The sequence below is a fragment of the Balaenoptera ricei genome, chromosome 3, assembly GCF_028023285.1.
Source record: "Balaenoptera ricei isolate mBalRic1 chromosome 3, mBalRic1.hap2, whole genome shotgun sequence".
Classification (NCBI taxonomy): Eukaryota; Metazoa; Chordata; class Mammalia; order Artiodactyla; family Balaenopteridae; genus Balaenoptera; species Balaenoptera ricei.
Genome location: NC_082641.1, coordinates 165,254,764 through 165,277,617, shown reverse-complemented (window position 1 = coordinate 165,277,617; position 22,854 = coordinate 165,254,764). Strand labels below are relative to the sequence as shown.

The window sequence follows — 22,854 nt, the reverse complement described above, 5'->3', positions numbered from 1 at the left end:
ACCGCGGCCTCTCCTGTTGCGGAGCACGGGCTCTAGGCGTATGGGCTTCAGTAGTTGTGGCTCACGGGCTTAGTTGCTCTGTGGCATGTGGGATCTCCCTGGAGCAGGGCTCAAACCCGTGTCCCCTGCATTGGCAGGTGGATTCTTAACCACCACGCCACCAGGAAAGCCCAGGTTTTTTTTTTAATCATGAGCAGCTTTTGAATTTTATCAAATTCTTTGTCTGCATCTATTGAGAATATCATTTGCTATTTTCTCCCTCAGCCTATTAATGTGTTGAATTCACTAGTAGACTTTCTAATTCAACATTGAGTTTCTGGAATATTACAACCTAGACATGCTTATATTTTTATATATATTGCTTTGATTCAGTTTGCTGATATTTTACTTAGAAGGGTTTTGCACCCATGTTCAGGAGTAGATTGGCCTATGATTTACTTTTCTTCTAATTTTGTCTAGTTTTAGTATCTCCGTTATTTTAGTATTAAAATTTGAATTGGAGAGTATTTTTTTCCAGATTTTATATAACCCTGAAATGATCTTCTCCTTCAAAGTTTTCTTAAACTTACCTCAGTCTGTTGTTTCATTTACAAAGTATTGTTTACTAATAATTTAGTTTCTTTAAGTATTATTAGGTTTTTTTCTTCCTCCTTGAGCCAGTGTTGTTTAATTGTATTTTCTAGATGTTTTTAGAAAGTTCTGGATTTAAGGGCATCAAATCTTCCATGTTATTTTCCTATTGTCTTTGCTTTATCTTCTCTTCATTCCTGAAATTTTTGGTGTGCATGTGTGCCTTTTTTTTCCAACTTTATCAGGATATATTTCCTATAGCATAAAATTCACCATTTAAAGTGTAGAGTTCTGTGGTTTTAGCATATTCACAGAGTTGTGCAACCATCTCCACCATCTAATTTTAGAACATTTTCAATATCATTAAGAGAAACCCCATTCACATCAACAGTCATTCCCCATTCCCACTCCCTCCTTACCACCTGAGTTGGCTTTTAATATGTTGAATGTTTACATTGGTTCAAAAGTCAAAAAACATTAAGTGGTATAAAATAAGTATAAAAATATACACAGAGAATTCTAACTCCCACCCCCTCTTTATAGGTAATCATTTCATTAGTTTTCTATTTATTTTTTCTGTATTTCTTTATGCAAACATAAGGAAATGCAAATACATTTATTCCTGTTTTCCATACTTTCCTTACAGAAAGATAACATAATTTACACACTATCTTGCACCTTGTTTTTTCACTTAGTAGCTAGAACTGCTGGTACTATGTTGAATAGCAGTGGTGAGAGCAGACATCTTTGCCTTGTTCCTGATCTTAAGGGGAAAGGATCTAATCTTTCACCATTAAGTACAATGTTAGCTACAGGTTTTTTGTAAATGTTCTCTTTCAAGTTGAAGAAGTTCTCCTCTATTCCTAGTTACCTAGGAGTTTTTATCATGAATAGATGTTGAAATGTGTCAAATGCTTTTCTATATCAATTGATACAATCTTGTGATTTTATTGATATAGCAGATTACATTAATTGATTTTTGAATGTTGAACCAACCTTGCATCCTTAGAACAAACTTTATATGATCATGGTGTATAATTGTTTTTATATATTGTTGAAATCTGTTTGCTAATATTTTGTTAAGAATTTTTGAAATATCTTACAATTCTATATGTCAGTTATACCTCAATTAAACTGAAATTGTAAAATAAAACTAAATTAGCAGAGAAAAAAGAATTTTTGCATCTATATGCATGAGGGATATATACTTTATGTCTATACGCATGAAGGATATATACACTAGTCTGTAGGTTTTTCTTTTTCTTTTTCATTTTCTTTTCCATTTTTTTTTTTTTTTTGGCATTGTCTTTGTTTTCTAAGTTCTTGAGTGAAAACTTAGACTATTGCTCTGAGACTTTCCCTCTTTTCTAATGTAAGCATTTGGTGCTACAAATTTCCTTTTCAGCACTGCTTTAGCAGCATCCCATGAATGTTGATGCTATATTTTCATTTTCAATGTATTTTTTTAATTTGCTTTAAGAGTCCCTCTTTAATCCATGGATTATTTACAAGTGTGTTGTTTAGTTTCTAAGTGTTTGGAGATTTTCCTGTTATTTTTCTGTTACTGATCTCTAGTTTGATTCCAGCATAGTTGGAGAACATACTCTGTATGATTTCAGTTATTTTACATTTGTTGAGGTTTATTTTATGACACAAGATATGGTCTATCTTGGTATATAATCTGTGGGTGCTTGAGAAGAACGTGTATTCTGCTGTTGTTGTGTGGAAGGTTGTATAAATGTCAATTAGATCTTATTTGTTAATGGTATTACTGAATTCTTCTATACCTTTAATGCTTTTCTGTCTAACTGTTCTATTAATTGTTCAGAAGGGTGTTGATGTCTCTAACTGTAATTGTGGTGTTGTCTATTCTTTCCATTTTTTCAGTTTTTGCTATGCATGTTTTACAGTTCTGTTATTTGATGCATACACATTTAGGACTGATATGTCTTCTTGACAGATTGGTCCTTTTGTTTGGTGGATTGGCTTTATTATCATTATGTGATTTCTCTCTCTGTCCCTGGTAATTTTATTTGCTCTGAACTCTACTTTATTTAATGTAAATATAGCCACTCTTGCTTTTTTTTTAATTAATGTTTGCATGGTATATATTTTTCTACACTTTTACTTTCAACTATATCATTATAGCTGAAGTGAGTTTCTTGTAAATAGATATAGTTGGGTCATGTTTTTTAATCCACTTTGCCAATCTCTGCCTTGTAGTTGGTATATTTAGACCATTTATATTTAATGTAACTATTTACATGTTAGGGCTTAGGTCTGTCATTTTATTTTTTCTGTTTATTCTCTCTTTTTCATTTCTGTTTTCCTGTTCCCATTTTCCTTTGGGTTACCAGGACTTTTTTTGTTTTTTGTTTTTTAGAATTCCATTTTGATATATCTCTGATGTTTTTGAATGTATATTTTTATAGAGCCCTTTGGTGGTTGCTGTAAGTATTACATTATATATACATAATTTATCACAGTCTAATGGTATTGCCATTTTACCAGTTTGAGTGAAAGAAAACTTACCTCCTTTAAAGTTCCTTTACCCTCCACCATTTATAGTTGTCTTAAATGTTACCTCTATATATATTGAGACCCACATTAGACAGTGTTATAATTTTTACTTCAACCATCAAAACTAATTTGGAAAACTCAAGAAGGAAAGTCTATTGTATTTATCTATATTTTTGTTCTTTCCATTGTTCTTGTTTTTCGATGTTCCAAGATTCCATCATTTTTAATTTCCTTTCTGTTTGGGGAACTTCCTTAGCCATTCTTTTATGTTAGGTCTGCTGGCAACAAATTCTCTTAGTTTTCCTTCATCTGAGAATATCTTGATTATCCCTCTATTCCTGAAGCATATTTTCATTGGGTTGACAGAATTCTGGGTTGACAGTCATTTTTTTTCAGCTCTTGAAAAATATTGTACCACTTTCTTCTAGTCTCCATGGTTTCTGGTGAGAAATCTGCTGTAATTTGAATTGTTTTTCTCCACAGGTAATACATTGTTTCTCTCTAGCTGCTTTCAAGATTTTTTATTTGTCTTTATTTTTCAGATGTTTGACTCTAATGTGTATTGACATGGCTTTCTTCAGGTTTATCTTATTTAGAGTTGTTTCTTACATCTAGATGTATGTTTTTTGCCAAGTATGGGGATTTTTCAGCCATTATTTCTTCAAATACTTTTCAGTCCCATGCCTTCTCCTCTCCTGGGACTCTGATGTTATAGTCCCACATGTCCCTGAAGCTCTGTTCTTTTTTTTCCTTCTGTATTTTCTCTCTGTTATTTCAATTGGGTAATATATGTCATTCTATCTTTTTTTTTTAATATGGAGCACTTCAGGAATTTGCACGTCATCCTTGCACAGGGGCCATGCTAATCTTCCCTGTATCATTCCAATTTTAGTATATGTGTTGCTGAGGTGAGCACTATATCATTCTATCTTTAAGTTAACTGATTTAATTGATTCTTTCCCCTATCCTCTCCAATCTGCTATTAAGCCCATCCATTGAGGTTTTTGTTGCTGTTGTTATTGTATATTTCAGTTATAAAATTTTGCACTTAGTTCTCCTTTATATCTTCTATTTCTTTGCTGAGGCTTCCTATTTTCTCATTTGTTTCAAGCATATTCATAATTTGCACACTGCAGCATTTTTATGAAGGCTGCTTTAAATTTCTTGTCAGATAATTCTAACATCCATGTCATCTTGGTGTTGGTGTCTGTTGATTGGCTTTTCTCACTCGTGTTGAGATTTTATTGTTTCTTGGTGTGATGAATGATTTTCTGTTGAAACTTGGATGTTTTGGTGATTATGCTATAGGGCTCTGGATCTTATTTAAATATTGTATTTTAGCAGATTGCCTCTGACACTACTCCAGTGGGGAAGGGAATGCTGCCTCATTAATACCAAGTGGGGTAAAAGTTCAGGTTCTCCACTCAGCCTCCACTGACACCCAGCTTGGAGAAGGGGCTCCTTGTTACTGCTGGGCAGGGATGGGAGTTCAAGCTCCTTACTAAGCCTCCAATGAACCACCCTGCCAGGAGGGCAAGGATTACCTCATTACTGCAACCCACATCTGATCCCTTGAGGAGGCGGCCTCATTACTGCTGAGCAGTTGTTAAATTCCTGACCCTCCCTCAGGCCTCCTCTGACAACACCCCAACAAGGAGGCAAAGGTGTGCCCTGTTACTGCTGAAATGGAGGTGGAAGTCCAGGCTCCCCATGTGGTCTCCACTGACAAGCAGGGTGTTGGGGTGGCAATGCTTTGTTTTCACCCAACAAGGATAGAAGTCCTGGCTCCTCACTTGGCCTTCTCTGCCACGAAGCTTCTGATGGGGGCATAGATCGAGCTATCTCATTACAGCCTGGCAAGAATGAAGTCTAGGCTTTCTTCACAGCCTTTAATGATGGAGGTGGGGGTGAGGCCATCATTTTTTTTCTGTGGAGTTTGGCTGAAGTAAGGGGTTATTGTCTAAAAGTTTTCTGTCTTGCTAGGCTGTCTCTTTCTGGTCCTTTGGCCACAGAGAGCAGGCTTTGTTTAGTCTTTTAGTCGGTCTGCTTTTATCTCTCCACCTTTCAGAGTCTTCTTACATCTGTTTTATAAATAACTTCCAGGAGTTTTAGTTGTACTTAGCAGGAGGAGTAGGGAAAATTATATCTACTCCATCTTTCCAGAAGCAGACTGGAAGACTGTTTTAATATTGTCAAATGTATTTTACATTCCTACCAGCAATGTACAAGGGTTGCATTTTCTCCATGTCCATACTAACACTTGTTTTCTGTTTTTTTGATCATAGCCATTCTAATAGGTGTAAAGTGATATCTCATTGTGATTTTTATTTGCATTTCCCTTATGATTACTGATATTAAGCATCTTTCCATGTGCTTACTGGTCATTTATATATCTTCTTTGGATAAATGTCTATTCAAGTCTTTTGCTTATTTTTGAATTGGGTTGTTTGGGGGTTTTGTTATTGAATTTTAGGAGTTCTCCATACGTTCTGGATATCAATCTTTTATCAAACCAGTGCTTGCAAATATTTTCTCCCATCCCATTACTTTTTTACTTTGTTGGTGGTATCCTTTGATGCATAAAAGTTTTTAATTCTGATGAAATCTAATTTGTCCATTTTTTTCTTTTGTTGCCTGTTCCTTTGGTCTCATATCCAAGAAATCATTACCAAATCCCATGTCATGAAAATTCTCCCTATGTTTTCATCTAAGAGTTTTATAGTTGGGAGTTCCCTGGTGGTCTAGTGGTTAGGAATCTTTGCTTCCACTGCTGTGACCCAGGTTCAATTCCTGGTCAGGGAACTGAGATCCCACAAGCCATGCAGCCAAAAAAATAAATAAGAGTTTTACAGTTTTAGTTCTTACATTTAAGTCTTTTATCCATTTTGACTTAATTTTTGCCTATGTTAGGTAAGGGTAGAGTTCATTCTTTTTCATATTGATATCCAATTTTCCCAGCACCATTTCACAGCACTACTGAAAAGACTGCCCTTTCCCCAATTGAATGGTCTTGGCAACATTGTCAAAAATAACTTTTTTAAAAGACTGAAATCATGAATTCATAAAAATATAAAATAAATACATTTAAAATATTTAATTTAACTCATTGACTAATGATAAAATAGATAAGATGTTACAACCAGTTTAAAGGAGAATTCAAAGGACAGAGACATACATAGAGCATGAAATGAATCTACAAATAGATATAAAATTGACCTTTTTAGGGGCGTATGTATTAGTTTCTTACTGCTGCTGTCACAAATTTACTGGCTTAAAACAACAAATTTATTATCTTACAATTCCAGAGGTCAAGAAGTCTAAAATGGGTGGGCAGGTCTTTTTCCCTCTGGAGGCTCTAGGGGAGAATCTATTTCCTGCCTTTTCCAGCTTAGGCAGGTTGCCTTCATTCTTTGGCTCATGCCTGTGCATCACTCCAACCTCAGCTTCCATTGTCATGTCTCCTTCTCTAACACTGACCCTACCAGTCAAAAGGACCCTTATGATTACATTGGGCCCTCCTGGATAATTCAGGAGACTCTCCTCATCTCAAGATCATTAACTTATCACATCTGCAAAACCGCTTCGGCTATGGAAAGTAACACATTCACAGGTTACAAGGATTAGGACATGAGCATTGGGGGGAGGCATTATTCTGCCTACCAAAATGGGGAGTCAATTGTTCCTTCCATCATAAAGAATTAATTTGCATATGTACAGATTAAAATCATTTGCATTGCTATTGGTTATCTTTAATTTACAAAATTATAAAATAGCACAAAGACAATGAAAGGCGCAGACACAGGAGGTAATAATCCAGAAGGTAATGCTTAGTTTTCTATCCCACTCCAAAGCATAGTTTTCCATTGAAGATACCCAATAATTCTTTTGGCCCATTTCAAAGTCTTTCACAGTTTGTACTGATTCTCTAATCTGTTTTATCACTTTATTTCTGTTTCAAGTTCTTTCCTCATTGATAACCTCTCTATGCCTTATCATGCTTTCTGCTCTATTCTCCTTTGAGCTCCTTTTAATTTTGTGTTCATTTCTGATTTTGTATTTTCTTCTGCTTCTCTCCTAACTTCTACCAGGCCCTAATGTCCACTGGCTATCGGCCCATCTCTTCCTCTTGTCTGGCTTTTTCTTTCCTAAGGTCTTAAATTTCTGCTTTGCTGTCTTTCTTCAAAGCTGCAAATACTTCATTGAGGTATTGTTATTATTATTAATATATGTTGTAAGGTTAGGGTACAATTTTCCCCCTCCTTTAGCAGCATTTTTTCTGATGTATTTTCTTCATCTGCAGAATAATTCTGTTGTCCCTTTTCAGGATTTTCCTTATGGTATTCTTATGAATGTGCTGCAATACCTATTATGTTGCTGATATTTAGGTGAGTTCTATTTTCTTGGACTAGCTATTAGCAGGGGAGTCCTGGGTGTTAGTGGGATTGGGGGACATGGCTCCAGGGCTCCCTCCTCTGTGACTACAAAGGACAGTTTCTTTCACCTATATCTCTGCAGAGCCAGGCCACCAGACTAGAAGGGCTCCCCCAAGCTCACAAATACAACTAAACAACACACTCCCAGATAACCAATGGGTCAAAGAAGGAATTGAAAGTAAAATCAGAAAGTACTTCGAGATGAATAAAAATGAAGACACAACATACCACAACTTATGGTATGCAGCTAAAGCGTGCTTAGAGGGAAATGTATACCTATTACTGCCTATATTAAGAAAGAAGAAAGCTCTAAAATCAATAACCTAATGGTTTACATTAAGACACTGGAAAAAGGAGAGCAAACCATCCTAAGGAAGGGTGTCTTCCCAGCCTCTGAGCTCCTTCAGTTCCTTCACCAGCAGCTGCTGTTTCCAAGGGACACTGAGCCTGCCTTCCAGAGAGCTACTCTTTCTCCAAAGCAGTTATCCCTAGGTTGGCCACATCTGGGCCTCCTCCAGGCCCATCCACATCTTCTCTCAACCTCCTCCAGCTGATTTTCAATCTTTTTCACAGCAGCTTCTCCTCAGGGTGAGGCCTCTCTTTCTAGGACCTGCTCATTAGACTCTTCCCCACTCCCCCTGCTTCTCTGCCAGTCCTAGTGCTCCACTGTGAGAGCTTTTGGTCACAGTTAAATGCAGTTTGAGGCTTGGAGCTTTCTTCTTGTTCTTGGAGGGACAGTGGTCTTGAAGAAGGATCTTACTTCCCTGTTCAGGGATTGAACCTAGCTGCCAGTCTACCAGGGGCTAGAGGCTAGAAGCAAAGTTCCCTGATTCTTACCCCATTTGAAAGCAAAAATGTTTCAAGGAGGCAAAAACTGAAAAACAGGTACAAAGTTTATTATTTAGAGACAGAGCACAACATATGGGAGAGCACACAGAGAAACAGTTTATTTATTTAAAGCAGAAATACACACCCGGAGAGGAGTGCGAGCGTCCTGAATGAAGAGTGCATATGAAGAGGTGATTTAAATCACTTATATAGGACAGTTCTTCTGGGTCTTTTTTTACATTTGGCCAATTATCTTGTTTCTTTTTTTCACACCTGACTAGTCTTAGGACCCTCTCCAAGATGCCTGCACAACTCTTTTCTAAGATGGATCCCACTGCAGAGGCCTATGGGTGTATGTCCATACATATTACGGGGTGGCACCACCTCCCTTTCTGATCCCCAAGGAGCCTTCCTGCACATGTGCAGACAGGGAAGTTTTCCTTGACCCCAGGGGTGGGTACCTTATCTCTTTACTTTAGCAGAGCTCAGCTTCTGCCACTAGCTTTGTCCTTGGAGAGTCTGGGTGAGAACAAAGCTTCAATTTTACTCCACCTGACAAACACCAGCTGTCTGGCCCAGGGGCCCATCTATCTCCTACCTCACTCAGTCTCCTAGATTCACCGAAGGTGGAGCTTTGTTTTGTTATTGGGGGATGGGGGAAAGTTCAGGGTCTACACTGTTCTGCATGGTTTTTAGGACAAAAAGTGTGAAGGTCTGAACCCTCAGAATGGGAGAAAATATTCGCAAACGAATGAACGGACAAAGGATTAGTCTCCAAAATATATAAACAGCTCATGCAGCTCAATATTAAAGAAACAAACAACCCAATCCAAAAATGGGCAGAAGACCTAAATAGACATTTCTCCAAAGAAGTTATACAGATTACCAACAAACACATGAAAGAATGCTCAACATCACTAATCATGAGAGAAATGCAAATCAAAACTACAATGAGGTATCACCTCACACCAGTTAGAATGGGCATCATCAGAAAATCTACAAACAACAAATGCTGGAGAGGGTGTGGAGAAAAGGGAACCCTCTTGCACTGTTGGTGGGAATGTAAATTGATACAGCCACTATGGAGAACAGTATAGAGGTTCCTTAAAAAACTAAAAATAGAATTACCATATGATCCAGCAATCCCACTACTGGGCATATACCCAGAGAAAACCATAATCAAAAAGACACATGCACCCCAATGTTCATTGCAGCACTATTTACAATAGCCAGGTCATGGAAGCAACCTAAATGCCCATCGACAGACGAATGGATAAAGAAGATGTGGTACATATATACAGTGGAATATTACTCAGCCATAAAAAAAGAATAAAATTGAGTCATTTGTTGAGACGTGGATGGATCTAGAGACTGTCATACAGAGTGAAGTAAGTCAGAAAGAGAAAAACAAATATCGTATATTAACGCATGTATGTGGAACCTAAAAAAATGGTACAGATGAACCGGTTTGCAGGGCAGAAGTTGAGACACAGGTGTAGAGAACAAACGTATGGACACCAAGGGGGGGAAACCATGGTGGGGTGGGGATGGTGGTGTGCTGAATTGGGCGATTGGGATTGACATGTATACACTGATGTGTATAAAATTGATGACTAATTAGAACCTGCAGCATAAAAAAACAAAACAAACAAAAAAAAAAACCTGGGCCCTGCAGTGAAAGCGCCAAGTCCTAATCTCTGGACCACCAGAGAATTCCCTATAACCTCTCATTTGTTTATGGCAAATCAAGGTTTTTTCTTTTTTTTCTTTTTTTTTAATTTTAAAAGTCCACTAAGTGTATACTCATAAAAGAAATCATTTCTGGAGTAATAAATGTTCTGAACAGCTCAAAATAAATAAATAAAGCTAAAGTGAGCTCCGCCCCCCCAAAAAAAAAGTGTGAAGGTCTGGAACTAAGCTGCTGCCAAACTCCTGCCTGAGCCCCTGCAGGTGTTCCAAGGAGCTTTATCCCCACATAACTCAGTCTTGACCACAGCTCATGTGAGAGGGAACAGGGGGCTGTCCCAGCCCATGGTGTTGGGGGTACCCTAGGTTACACTAACATGGCTCCCACACCAAGGAACAGAGGCTACTGTCCCCTTGCATGCTCAATGCCACATTTTTACTGGGAATATTGAGCCAGAGTGCAATACTTCAGTTAAGTCCTGATGCCAACCACCAAGAGCTAGCATCAGATTCCACAAGCCTTTCCTTACTTCAGACACAAGCTGGCTACAAATTTGGGGGTTCTCATGACCCCCTCAGTTTCAGTAATTTACTAGAATGACTCAGATCTCAGGAAAGCACTAGACTTATAGTTTTATTATAAAGGATACAAATCAGGATCAGCCAAATGAAGAGACACATAAAACAAGGTCTGGGAGAGACTCAAATGCAGAGCTTCCATAGCCTTTCCCCTGGAATCAGGACACATCACCCTCCTGTCACATCAAGGTGTTCGTCAACCAGGAAGTTCACCTGAACTTCAGTGTCCAGAGTTTTTACTGGGGTTTCATTACATAGGGATGGTTGACTGAATCACTGGCCATGTGATTAAACTCAGTCTCCAGGCCCTCTTCCATCCCCGGAGGTTGGGAGTTTGGGCTAATATCCCATGGCTCAAAGCCCCAATTCCATGGTCTTCCTGCCATGACCAGCCCATCCTGAGTCATCTTTTTATTTTTTAAGTTTTTGTTTGTTTGTTTGTTTTTTATTTTGGCTGCATTGGGTCTTTGTTGCTGCACGCGGGCTTTCTCTAGTTGCGGCAAGCAAGGGCTACTCTTCATTGCAGTGCCCAGGCTTCTCATTGTGGTGGCTTCTCTTGTTGCAGAGCACAGGCTCTAGGTGCACAGGCTTCAGTAGTTGCAGAGTGTGGGCTCAGTAGTTGTGGCGCACGAGCTTAGTTGCTCCACGGCATGTGGGATCTTCCCGGACCAAGGCTCAAACCCATGTCCCCTGCATTGGCAGGCGGATTCTTAACCACTGCGCCACCAGGGAAGTCCCCTGAGTCATCTTATTAGCATAAACTCAGGTGTGGTTCAAGGGCCACCATTAATAACAAAGACTCTCCTGTCATTTGGAAAATTTCAAGAGTTTAGAAGTTTCATCCCAGAAATCCAAGACAAAAACCAGACAAATTCTTTATCATAGAACATAAGGGCTACCAGATAAGTGTGCCCAAGACAGTGAGAAGCTGAAAACTGTCTTCAGAGCAGTCAAGGGGACCAAGAAAGAAGGCCTGGGAAAGAGAGGATGGCAGACCAGAGAGCTGTGCCCATAAGAAGCTACAAGGGACTTATTCCTCTGGGCTCAGAAGAACAGGCAATTCCAGGCCCAGGAAACAGGCTGGTCACTAGGAGAAAATGTCCCTCCTACTTGAACCCCTCTGAGACAACAATGGGCTAGCATGTAAGCCAGTGGCTGCCATCTCTGGGCTCCCATGTGATGGGAGGCTAGAAAAGACCCTTCTTTAGGAAAGGAACCAGGTGACCTCTAAGGATCACTGAAACTCACAGGGGTCCCGCACAGTACCCAGACCTCAATGCACACTCAGTAAACGTTTTGTTAGTCTGTGCTAACCTGCCCCTCCAGCTTTTGGAGTAATGGGGGAGGGTGGAGTAATGGGGGAGCCACAGGATGCAGCATCAAGATTGCATTATCTGCAAAAGCCCCTCTGAGCAGAGCTCACCGGCCATCTTTCCTCCTCACACCTCCTCTTGCCATGGTCTGGGTCTACTCTCTTCTTCTCCCACAGTATCAGCCTCTTATCCTCAAATTCCTGTACACAACCCCAAATGAGGCTCCAGGACAACCTCTACTCAACTATGAACTCACTAAAGTGAACCGTAAGCAAAACACCAAGGACCCTTGGTCTCTGCCCTCAGCAGCACAGAAAGGAAGATTTGACCCCTCCTCTTTCAACACACCTGGGTCTGTTCTTAGCAGGGCCCCCACTGCAAGGGTGGGCTAGGGTGAGGTGTTTCCTCCCACTTTACCAGCCAGACCAGAGACAAATAACACCATCCTCCCAGGGGCTCTTCTGTCTGTCCTTCTGCTGCTCACCCGGCCTGGTTTCTTGGGTACTTGCTCTGGACTTGCTCGCCATGCACAAGCTGATTGGAATTCTGCTCCATGATGCCCCCTCTCTTGGTCCCCTGCCTGTCAGGTCCCCACCTGTGGTATCCTCAGAGTCTGCCCTTCTCTTCCTGTGTCTATGACTTTCACACTCCCCTTAGGTGCTCCTACCCAGTCCTATGGCTTCGCATCCTACCCAAATGCTAAAGACCTCTATTTTCTGCCCAGGTCCCTCTCCCACCTGTAGATGGATATACAGGGACTTTTAACTGTGGTTTCCTCTGGGGAGAAGTTCCAGGAGTTTGGGATGGGAGGAACACCCTTTTTACTTTACTCATTCCCTACTACTTGAATATTTCACGATTCTGTGGTTTGCCATCTATGAAGGTTAGTGTTATGTATCAACTTGGCTAAGCTGTAGTATCCAGTTATCAACCCAACACTAATTGAGATATTGCTGTGAAAATATTTTGCAGACTTCTACCATCAAGTGACTTTAAGTAAAGGGGATTATCCTTGATAACCTGGATGGGCCTCATCCAATCGGGTGGAAGTCTTTAGAGTAAAACCGAAGTTTCCCTGAGGAAGAAATTCTGCCTGTGGATGCGGTGTCAGCTCCTCCCTGATGCTTGCAGCCTGCCGTTCCTCACAGCCTGCCCTACAGATTTCAGACTTGCCTAGGCAGCTCTACATGAAAGCCTTGCAATAAATCGACCTCTCTCTCTCTCTCTTTAATATCTTGCTGATTCTGTTTCTCTGGCCGAACCCTGACTGGTACACTGTTTAATACCATTAATTAAACTCAGACTCATTATTCTCGCTCCCTCTGCCCCACCACTGCTCCCACCCAGGTGCGCTCCCACGGTCCTATCCTGATGGACTGCACGGCCTGCTTGGTGGCTCCGCACGTCAGAAGCCCTGGGGTGAGACCTGACTCCTCCCTCCCGCCCCTCATATACCCAGTCAGCCGGGCAGAGGGAGGGGGTGAGGGAGCGCGGTTCTCTCGAATCTGTGCCCACCCCTCCCCCCCTACCCCAACCTCTTTTCCCTCTGGCTCTGGCAGTAGCCGTCTCACTGGGCTCCCTGCCCCCATGACAGCGTCACCCTCCCCATCCACCCACCAGCCACAGTGGCCTCTGAGAAACCCGCTTTCCCTGTTCAAAGACACCTCCCTTGCACAGCATGGGGTCCACACCCCTAAGCCAGTGAGCTCTGCCCATCTCTCACCACACCTCCTGCTTCAGCCGCTGCCCGCTTCAGTTCCGTGCCTGGAATGGGCCTCCCTCTCTCACCTCTGCACCTTTTCTTCAACTTTCCCGCCTCCCCCAACTGCTCCACGGGTCTAAGCCCAAGTTGTCAGGCCTTGGGCTATCACCTGGCTGGTTGCTTACTTCCCTGAATCCCCAGCAAACTCAGCCCCTGGTGGCCAGGGCTTGGGCTGGCTTCACTCAGTTCCTACTTCAGAGCCAAGACCCACAGTAAGGGCTCAAAAAATGTCTACCCAAGGAGTCATCAAATGGACTAATTTACTCGCTCTTCCCTTCTCTCATTTTCCTTTTACTGGTCATGATACAGAACCAAAGAAATGTGTTTAATTAGTTTAGGGCGTTACCAAAGGGAATTTCATTGTCTCTGTTCATGACCTAACTGCAGATGATTTAGGATGAAGAATATTTTGTCTCTGAAGAAAACTAAATAAATTGCTTTGACTCATATATGGGCTTAAAATGAGTTTAATTTTTTGTTTCCCAGTGGCACTTGATACTAAAATATGTTCCACTCTGTTCAGTGATTCTTCAGTATGTCCAAGGAGAATATGTGGCTTCAGGGCCACTTCTTTAGGGTCTTAAGCAGTTGAGAAGAGCTTTGTTCTGCTCCATGTCCTGAAGGCCCCTGCTGTTTGTGCCACCATGACTGTTTTGGATGGAACCCACTCCATCTTCATTTCCCAAGCCAAAGTCTTGTCCCTTACCTCAAGCCTTTGTCTCCATCCCCATCATGGAATTCTTTTAAGCATTAACTCATCATATAAAGCCTGGTGCACCAGAACTTACCCCAAGGGCAGAGCCCTGAGCCTGGTGTCCTTGCTGGGCAGAGCCCACAGGTTCCCATGCCTGCAGAGCTGGCTGGTCCCAGACACCACAGGGCTGAAAACATAGCAACTGCAGCCTGCCGACGTAGAAACCAGAAGCACTTGCTGAAAAAGCGTTGGGGAACTGGGACCTGACTTTGACATCCTTCTCCATTTGCGATCCTTCATTTCCCTTGCATGATCCTGAGTTCCTAGTAATCCTGTGATAATGTTTCCTCACTGGAAAATTATGGACAATGATTGAACTGACATTTCTGTCAGCAAGTAACTGCAACACATACAATCTTCTGAAGTTAAATTTTTTTTTTTTGCCTTGCCTTGCCTTGCCTTGCCTTGCCTAGCCGCGGGGCCTGAGGGATCCCAGTTCCCTGACCAGAGATCTAACTCAGGCCCCCTGCAGTGGAAGCACGGGGTCCTAACCACTGGACCGCCAGGGAATTCCCTGAAGTTAATTAAATGAAGAAATCCTATGAAACAAAGATGGCCAGACTCTTAATTCTAACAGCCCACGTGCCAATGACATCTGTGAAGAGAATCCCGTGGCCCTTTGGGGGCGACCCTGTCTTTCCTGCCACCCTTTGCTGGAAGCTCAGCCCTCAGAATCGGCCTCACCTCGGAGTTCCAGCCTCCATTCAGAGAGACGTGCTATCTCCCGGTACTTTTCCACCCTCGCATTCTGAATTCCTGCCATTCAATCGCTTAAAGTCGCACTTTTTATAAGCTCAGAACTTTAAGGTTCTCTCATACAGAGACCAGACTTATAAAAGGAGTAACAAAAGAAATTCTAAAGCTCCAGGAACTAAGAGGAGCGAAGAGGGCGGCTACCAACAGCAAAGCAGGTGAGCCAGCTCCGAGCGGAACGAGCCAGCCACCTGGCCTGTCCCCGCGGGCCTCCGCAGCCCACTGCCATGGAAACCGCACACAGCATCGCGGCTTCTCGCACCCTCATGGAGCAGGCGACAGTGTTTGGCAAGGCCACTCGGTGGATAGAAAAGAGCTGAGCGAAACCTTGGGAAGCTGGCCTTCTTTTCTCCGGTCTGACACCCTCTCTTCTTATGTCTGGAACGAGGGATTGCCCCATCAGGAGGACCGCCTCTCCCTGGAGGATGGGAAATAATATCAAAAGAAGAGCGGATAAGAAATCCTGATTCAAAGGCACCAGCTGCTCTGTGAGCTTAAAGGGACTCAGTGTTTCGATTATTATGCATTGAATGACAATGATGAGGCCAACCCTTGAGTGGCCAAGTGGGAAAGTGGCCCCTTGCCCCTTCCAGTCAGAAAGCATAATAGAGAAATTACCCCTCCTGACTAATGAATTCTCCCCGAACCCCCTGCATGTGATGTAACAGACAACTGCTAAATAGCAATATTACACATTTCTTACCATAGCAAGCCACAGCAGGTACATGTAAGAATTAAGAATTGCAGTCTTTAGTCTCTTCCCCCATCCTGAGGCCACTGGAATTAAAATCTGCCTTGACATGGCTCTAACCATCTCCTCCCTCTACTGTGAAACCTTCCATGACTGCCTGTTGCCTGCAGGAAAAATCCAAAGCTTTTGGTGTCTGGCAGCCCAGGTTCTCCACAATCTGTCCCTGAGCTTCCTTCTCACTACTCAGCAGCTTGAACATGGACCCCAGCCACCCTGAACTCCACATCATCCCTTAAACATTCTGAGTTCAACAATTCCTCATCTGGCGTACCACAAAGCAAATATAACACATTGTCTACTTATGAGCAGCTATAAGAAACTTGTACTAAAAGAAACCTGGACAATACTGGAGAACAAAGACAACACTGCGAAGAAAAGGGGAAAAGGTATTATTTGGTACTAGATGACAAGAAAGGATTAGAAATATTCTCACCCAGGAGAAAGAGGTGCTGTCAGACATTGCTGGGAGAGGGGAAGATGTAAAGGGACAGCTCTGAAGGGACAGCTGACAAAACCTGCCAGAGTATAGACGCAAGTACATTTTAATGCACCAATCCCACTTCCGGAAATCAATTCTGCAATTACCCCTGCACACATACAAATGACAGACACAAGATTATTCATTGGGGTGTTCACTGTAATTGCAAAAGATTGGAAACATCCCAAGTGGCCCTCAATAGGGGGCTGGTTAATGTACTATGATACATCCACCGAGGGGACTACTAAGAGCTGTGAAAGACAACAAGGGAGATCTCTGTGGACCGATATGAAAAGATCTGCAGGGTATTTTGGTAAGTATATTGCATGTCACCCTTGTTAGGAAGGGAAAATTAAAATACGTTTCCATATATTATGCATAAGGAAATATTAGAAGTAGAAATAAGAATCTAATAAAAATGGTTAGCTAGAGGGAGTGGAAGATGAGGAAAGAGTGGATGGGGATAACTTTTCATGTCATTTTGATTTTTGAACCCTGTAAGGTACCTCCCATTTGAAAATTAAACATTATTTTTAAAGGATTATACCTACACAAACAAAACATTTTTAAATTCAGGAACCACAAAAATGTGTCAATTTGGGCTGCACTTGCTGGTGATCCATGGAATCTACGCATTTTGCATTTTCTTCCCTTGAGGGAAAGCATTTTGTCCTATTGATCTTTGTGTCTCTCGGTCCAAGCACATAGTAGGCATTCAACAAGTATTTATTGGTTAGATGGCAGTTGTTTTGTGGAAACTGACAGCCACAGATAAAATGCCAAATAAGGGCCATTCACATGATTAGGACTGTTCACTTTATTTAATGAGAATCTCCATAGTGATGAGAGACAAGTGAGAGAAATGGCTCTGTGGTTGCTAACAGCAGCAGCCTGAGGCCGGCAGGCCCTGTGAGGCAAAAGCTGGACAGCATTCGAATGAGGGGCTAATCGCTGGCTAGAACTTATGCTTTGGGGGGATTTTATTGTAAAGTTTTATTCATTTTAACAGCAAATGCTGAAAATGTTTAAATATGTATTATCCCTTAAAATGTGTAGCTAAAATATAGGAGCTTTGGTTTTCTTGCCATTTTTCCTTTGCTGATTAAAAAAAAAAAAACAGGAAATGAAATCTGGTTTATATATAATTTGTCACACATGTAATATATCCAACTTTGTAAGCACTCCAAGTTTTCATTAACTCTGCTGAAATATATTTACATTAAGAAATCTCTCAGCCCTAGTGTCGTTAGTTTCAACCTTCCAAACTTAGTTGTTTTGCTAAAAATGCAGATCAGACCCAGATGGAGGACCAAGCACCCCCATTTGACCTCCTTCCTAATCAAAATCCCATAAATGACAGAAAAGACTTGTTTAATTAAAAGAAGCAAAAAAAAGGGGGGGGAGGAAGAAAAGGAAAGGAAAAAGAAATACATAATGGTAACCAAGAATCTCCAAACATTTGAGAAAAATCAACACCATGATAAAAAGATATCAAATATAACATAGAAGAACTACAACCAGTCAATAGGGAAAGTAAAGACATTATAATAACTATAATTTCTATCTTCAGAGAGATAAGAGAGGATATTTTACCCATAAAAATTAATTGCAAATAGTAAAAACTGAAGATTAAGTTCAAAAATAGGGTGTTGGGACTTCCCTGGTGGTGAAGTGGTTAAGAATCCGCCTGCCGATCCTTTTTGACCCACCTCATAGAGAAATGGAAATAAAAACAAAAATAAACAAATGGGACCTAATGAAACTTAAAAGCTTTTGCACAGCAAAGGAAACCATAAACAAGACGAAAAGACAACCCACAGAATGGGAGAAAATATTTGCAAGTGAAGCAACTGACAAAGGATTAATCTCCAAATTTTACAAGCAGCTCATGCAGCTCAATATCAAAAAAACAAACAACCCAATCCAAAAATGGGCAGAAGGGCTTCCCTGGTGGCGCAGTGGTTGAGAGTCTGCCTGCTAATGCAGGGGACACGGGTTCGAGCCCTGGTCTGGGAAGATCCCACATGCCGCGGAGCAACTAGGCCCGTGAGCCACAATTACTGAGCCTGCGCGTCTGGAGCCTGCGCTCCGCAACAAGAGAGGCCGCGATGGTGAGAGGCCTGCGCACCGCGATGAAGAGTGGCCCCTGCTCGCCGCAACTAGAGAGAGCCCTCACACAGAAACGAAGACCCAACACAGCCATAAATAAATAAATAAATAAATAAATAAATAAATAAATAAATAATTTTAAAAATGGGCAGAAGACCTAAATAGACATTTCTCCAAACAAGATATACAGATAGCCAACAAACACGTAAAAGGATGCTCAACGTCACTAATCATTAGAGAAATGCAAATCAAAACTACAATGAGGTATCACCTCACACCAGTCAGAATGGCCCTCATCAAAAAATCTACAAACAATAAATGCTGGAGAGGGTGTGGAGAAAAGGGATCCCTCTTGCACTGTTGGTGAGAAAGTAAATTGATGCAGCCACTATGGAGAACAGTATGGAGGTTCCTTAGAAAACTAAAAATAGAACTACCATACGACCCAGCAATCCCACTACTGGGCATATACCTTGAGAAAACCATAATTCAAAAAGAGTCATGTACCACAATGTTCATTGCAGCTCTATTTACAATAGCCAGGACATGGAAGCAATCTAAGTGTCCATCAACAGATGAATGGATAAAGAAGATGTGGCACATATATACAATGGAATATTACTCAGCCATAAAAAGAAACGAAATTGAGTTATTTGTAGTGAGGTGGATGGACCTAGAGTCTGTCATACAGAGTGAAGTCAGAAAGAGAAACATAAATACTGTATGCTAACACATATATATGGACTCTAAAAAAAAAAAAAAATGATTCTGAGGAACGCAGGGGCAGGACAGGAATAAAGACGCAGACATAGAGAATGGACTTGAGGACACAGGGAGGGGGAAGCGTAAGCTAGGACGAAGTGAGAGTGTGGCATGGACATATATACACTATCAAATGTAAAATCGATAGCTAGTGGGAAGCAGCCACATAGCACAGGGAGATCAGCTTGGTGCTTTGTGACCACCTAGAGGGGTGGGATAGGGAGGGTGGGAGGGAGACGCAAGAGGGAGGAGATATGGGGATATATGTATATGTATGGCTGATTCACTTTGTTATAAAACAGAAACTAACACACCATTGTAGAGCAATTATACTCCAATTAAGATGTTAAAAAAAAAAAGAATCCGCCTGCCAATGCAGGGGACATGGGTTTGAGCCCTGGTCCGGGAAGATCCCACATGTTGCAGAGCAACTAAGCCCCGTGCGCCACAACTACTGAGCCTGCACTCTAAAGCCCACAAGCCACAACTACTGAGCCTGCACTCTAAAGCCCGCAAGCCACAACTACTGAGCCCTCATGCTACAACTACAGAAGCCTGCTTGCCTAGAGCCCATGCTCTGCAACAAGAGAAGCCACCACAATAAGAAACCCATGCACTGCAACGAAGAGTAGCCCCTGCTCTCCGCAACTAGAGAAAGTCCACACACAGCAACGAAGACCCAATGCAGCCAAAAATAAATAAATTAAATAAATAAATTTTGAAAAATAGGCAAACTGAATTATACCTTTAAAAAAAAAAATAAGGTGTTACCAGAATACCACAGCTCAGAAGAAACTAGTGACATGAAGATCAAACAAAGGAATTCTCCTAAAGCTAAGTTTGAAGGACAAAAAAATAGAAAATATGAGTTAAAAGTCATGAGATATGAACAGTAGACCCAGAAATTCCAGTATGTGTGTAACAGGAGTACCAAAAGGAAAGAACAGGTAAAATGGAAGTGAAGAAATACTCAAAGAAATAATGGGATGATGGGTGACAATTCAACAGCTGAAGAAAGACATCCATCTTCAGACTAATAGGGTTCATTGAGTGCTAAGCAGAGTGAATGAAAAGTAAAATAGAATTTCAAAAATCTAGACATATTGTGGTAAAATTTTGGAACACCAAGGGTGGAAGGAAAATCCTACTAGCTTCCAAAGAGAGAAAATAGGTTATCCCAATAGAATGAAAATCTGCTTGACATCAGACATCTCCATTATCAACCCTGAATGCTAGAAGAGGGTAGGGCAATTTCTCTAATAATCTGAAGGAAAAATCATTTTTAACCTAGAATCTAATACCCAGCCAAACTAGCATTCAAGTGGGGATGCTAAATAAAGACATCTTCAAGCATGTGTCAGTTCATACTATTTAAAGCTTGCCCCAAAGAATCAAAGAAAGTGGAAGATATAGAATCCAATAAATAGTGGAGGGGGAAGTAAAGTAAAAACTTAGAGTTGGTGCACTAGGTTTAACAAAAAGTTAAATTTCAATCTGGAATTAAAATCTCAAATGAGCTCACTGTGGTAGGGAACTGGTTGCAGGGTTAATGGGAGCAGCTAAGAGGGAAAGAAGTGAAATCATTCTCAGAGTTCATATGATACTGACCGACTGCAAGAACAAATCTTTTACAAAGCATCCAATTATAACTGCCATGCTCTGTAAAAATAACTCAATTTTTGATTTTCAATAAATTGTTCTGATTTACTAAATAATTGGACTAGTAAACCAGGTTTGCTCTTTTAAGCTAATGAACGTGTTTATAAATTTTGTCTTTGAACTCACTCAAGGCCAGAAGTAAGGTGGGGAGTACATCTAAGAATTCATTTAAATTATCACATATCCTTTTCAGTAAATCAGATCATGCTAGGTGGAGAGCTGCCTGGGATGGAAGAGAGATCATATATGATCAGGAACTGTATAGGAAAAGTTGTATCCTGACAGGTTCTCCTAAAGAGAGTGTTGAATTGCTGACGTATGAAAAACTTCTAAAATAACTAATATATATTATATATATTACTAATATATCAACATATTAAGCTTAAAAGAAATCTATCCTTTATCCTTTTAAATCCAATAAAGAAGTTTCTTTTAACTTACAACAACAGGAAGCAGGGAGTGGTAAATTGAACTAATGGCCCCAGTTCTTCACCCTCCCTGCATCCACACCCTTGCCACAGTCTCCTTGTGAGTGAGATCCACTTTCCCACCACTTGACTTTGGGCTCAGCCAACGAGATATTAGCAGCTATGACACAAGCAAAAATTTCAAATGCGTTTGAGTGGTCAGGTGTGCCCTCTCTCAGGTGCCTGTGATGAGTATGTCCCTGTTAGTCCCAGGAGGAGGGTGAGAGTCCCAGGAAGAATGAAACGGAGCCACACAAGCCAATTTGCAAACTAATCAGTAGGAAATACTTATTACTGTATGTCATTGACATGTAGGGATGTTTTGTTAAGCAGCTTAACTGTGGCAATAGCTAACTGATACTGAACAGGTGTCAGGTGTCACTGCAGCAGATGTAGGGAGTAATTCCTGAGTCACTGCCTATTAACATGACTTCTCCCACTGTAGATAGAACATTCCACTATGGTAAAAAGTCAACACTTCTAGGAATGTTGTGGTGACAAAGACACTCTCATATGCTGCTGGTGGGAGGGTAAATGGGTTCCTTTTAGAGAGCAATTTGGGCATAGATATCAAGATTCTTAAAAATGCTCACATCTACTGACCCAGTAATTTCACTTTTGAATATTGATCCTAAAGGAGTAATCTTAAATAAGGGGAAAAGCTTTGTGCACAAGGGTAATGTGGGTTATAACAGAAAGAATTTACTGCACATTACTCCACTAAGGTTTTCACATGCATTTTCTTATTCTATGCTCACAACATGCTCTCTGTAGAGGCTCAGAGAGATTGAGTCACTTTCCCTTCCAACCCAGACTGCTGTTTCCAGGGCCCATTGTTCTAACCTCCACGCATACTGCCTAAAACAGCCAAAAGAAAGTATACTATTCACTCATATTCTGGATTATTATGCAACCATTTAAAAATGCACAATAATTTTGTTCTTTTTGATGCAATGGTAAATGGGATTGTTTCCTTAATTTCTCTTTCTGATAGTTCATTGTTAGTGTATAGAAACGCAACAAATTTCAGTATGTTAATTTTGTAACCTGCAACTTTACCAAATTTATTGATGAGCTCTAGTAGTTTTCTGGTGGCATCTTTAGGATTTTCTATGTACAGTATCATGTCATCTGCAAAGAGTGACAGTTTTGCTTCTTCCTTTCCCACTTAGATTCCTTTTATTTCTTTTTCTTCTCTGATTGCTGTGGCTAGGACTTCCAGAACTATGTTGAATAAAAGTGGTGAGAATAGGCATCGTTGTCCTATTCCTGATCTTAGAGGAAATGCTTTCAGCTTTTCACCACTGAGTATGATGTTAGCTGTGGGTTTGTTATCTGTGGCCTTTATTATGTTGAGGTATGTTTCCTCTATGCTCACTTTCTGGAGAGTTTTTATCATAAATGGACTTTGAATTTTGTCAAAATCAAAA

At 40.9% G+C, this 22,854-nt stretch overlaps 1 non-coding gene across 1 annotated transcript; it reads right to left on the bottom strand.

Moving 5' to 3' along the window:
• Positions 1-3,899: 3,899 nt before the first annotated feature.
• LOC132364162 (U6 spliceosomal RNA) lies at positions 3,900-4,006 on the bottom strand. The gene has a single exon (XR_009502719.1). It is a non-coding gene; the product is annotated as a U6 spliceosomal RNA (small nuclear RNA).
• Between the last annotated feature and the right edge of the window lie 18,848 nt (positions 4,007-22,854).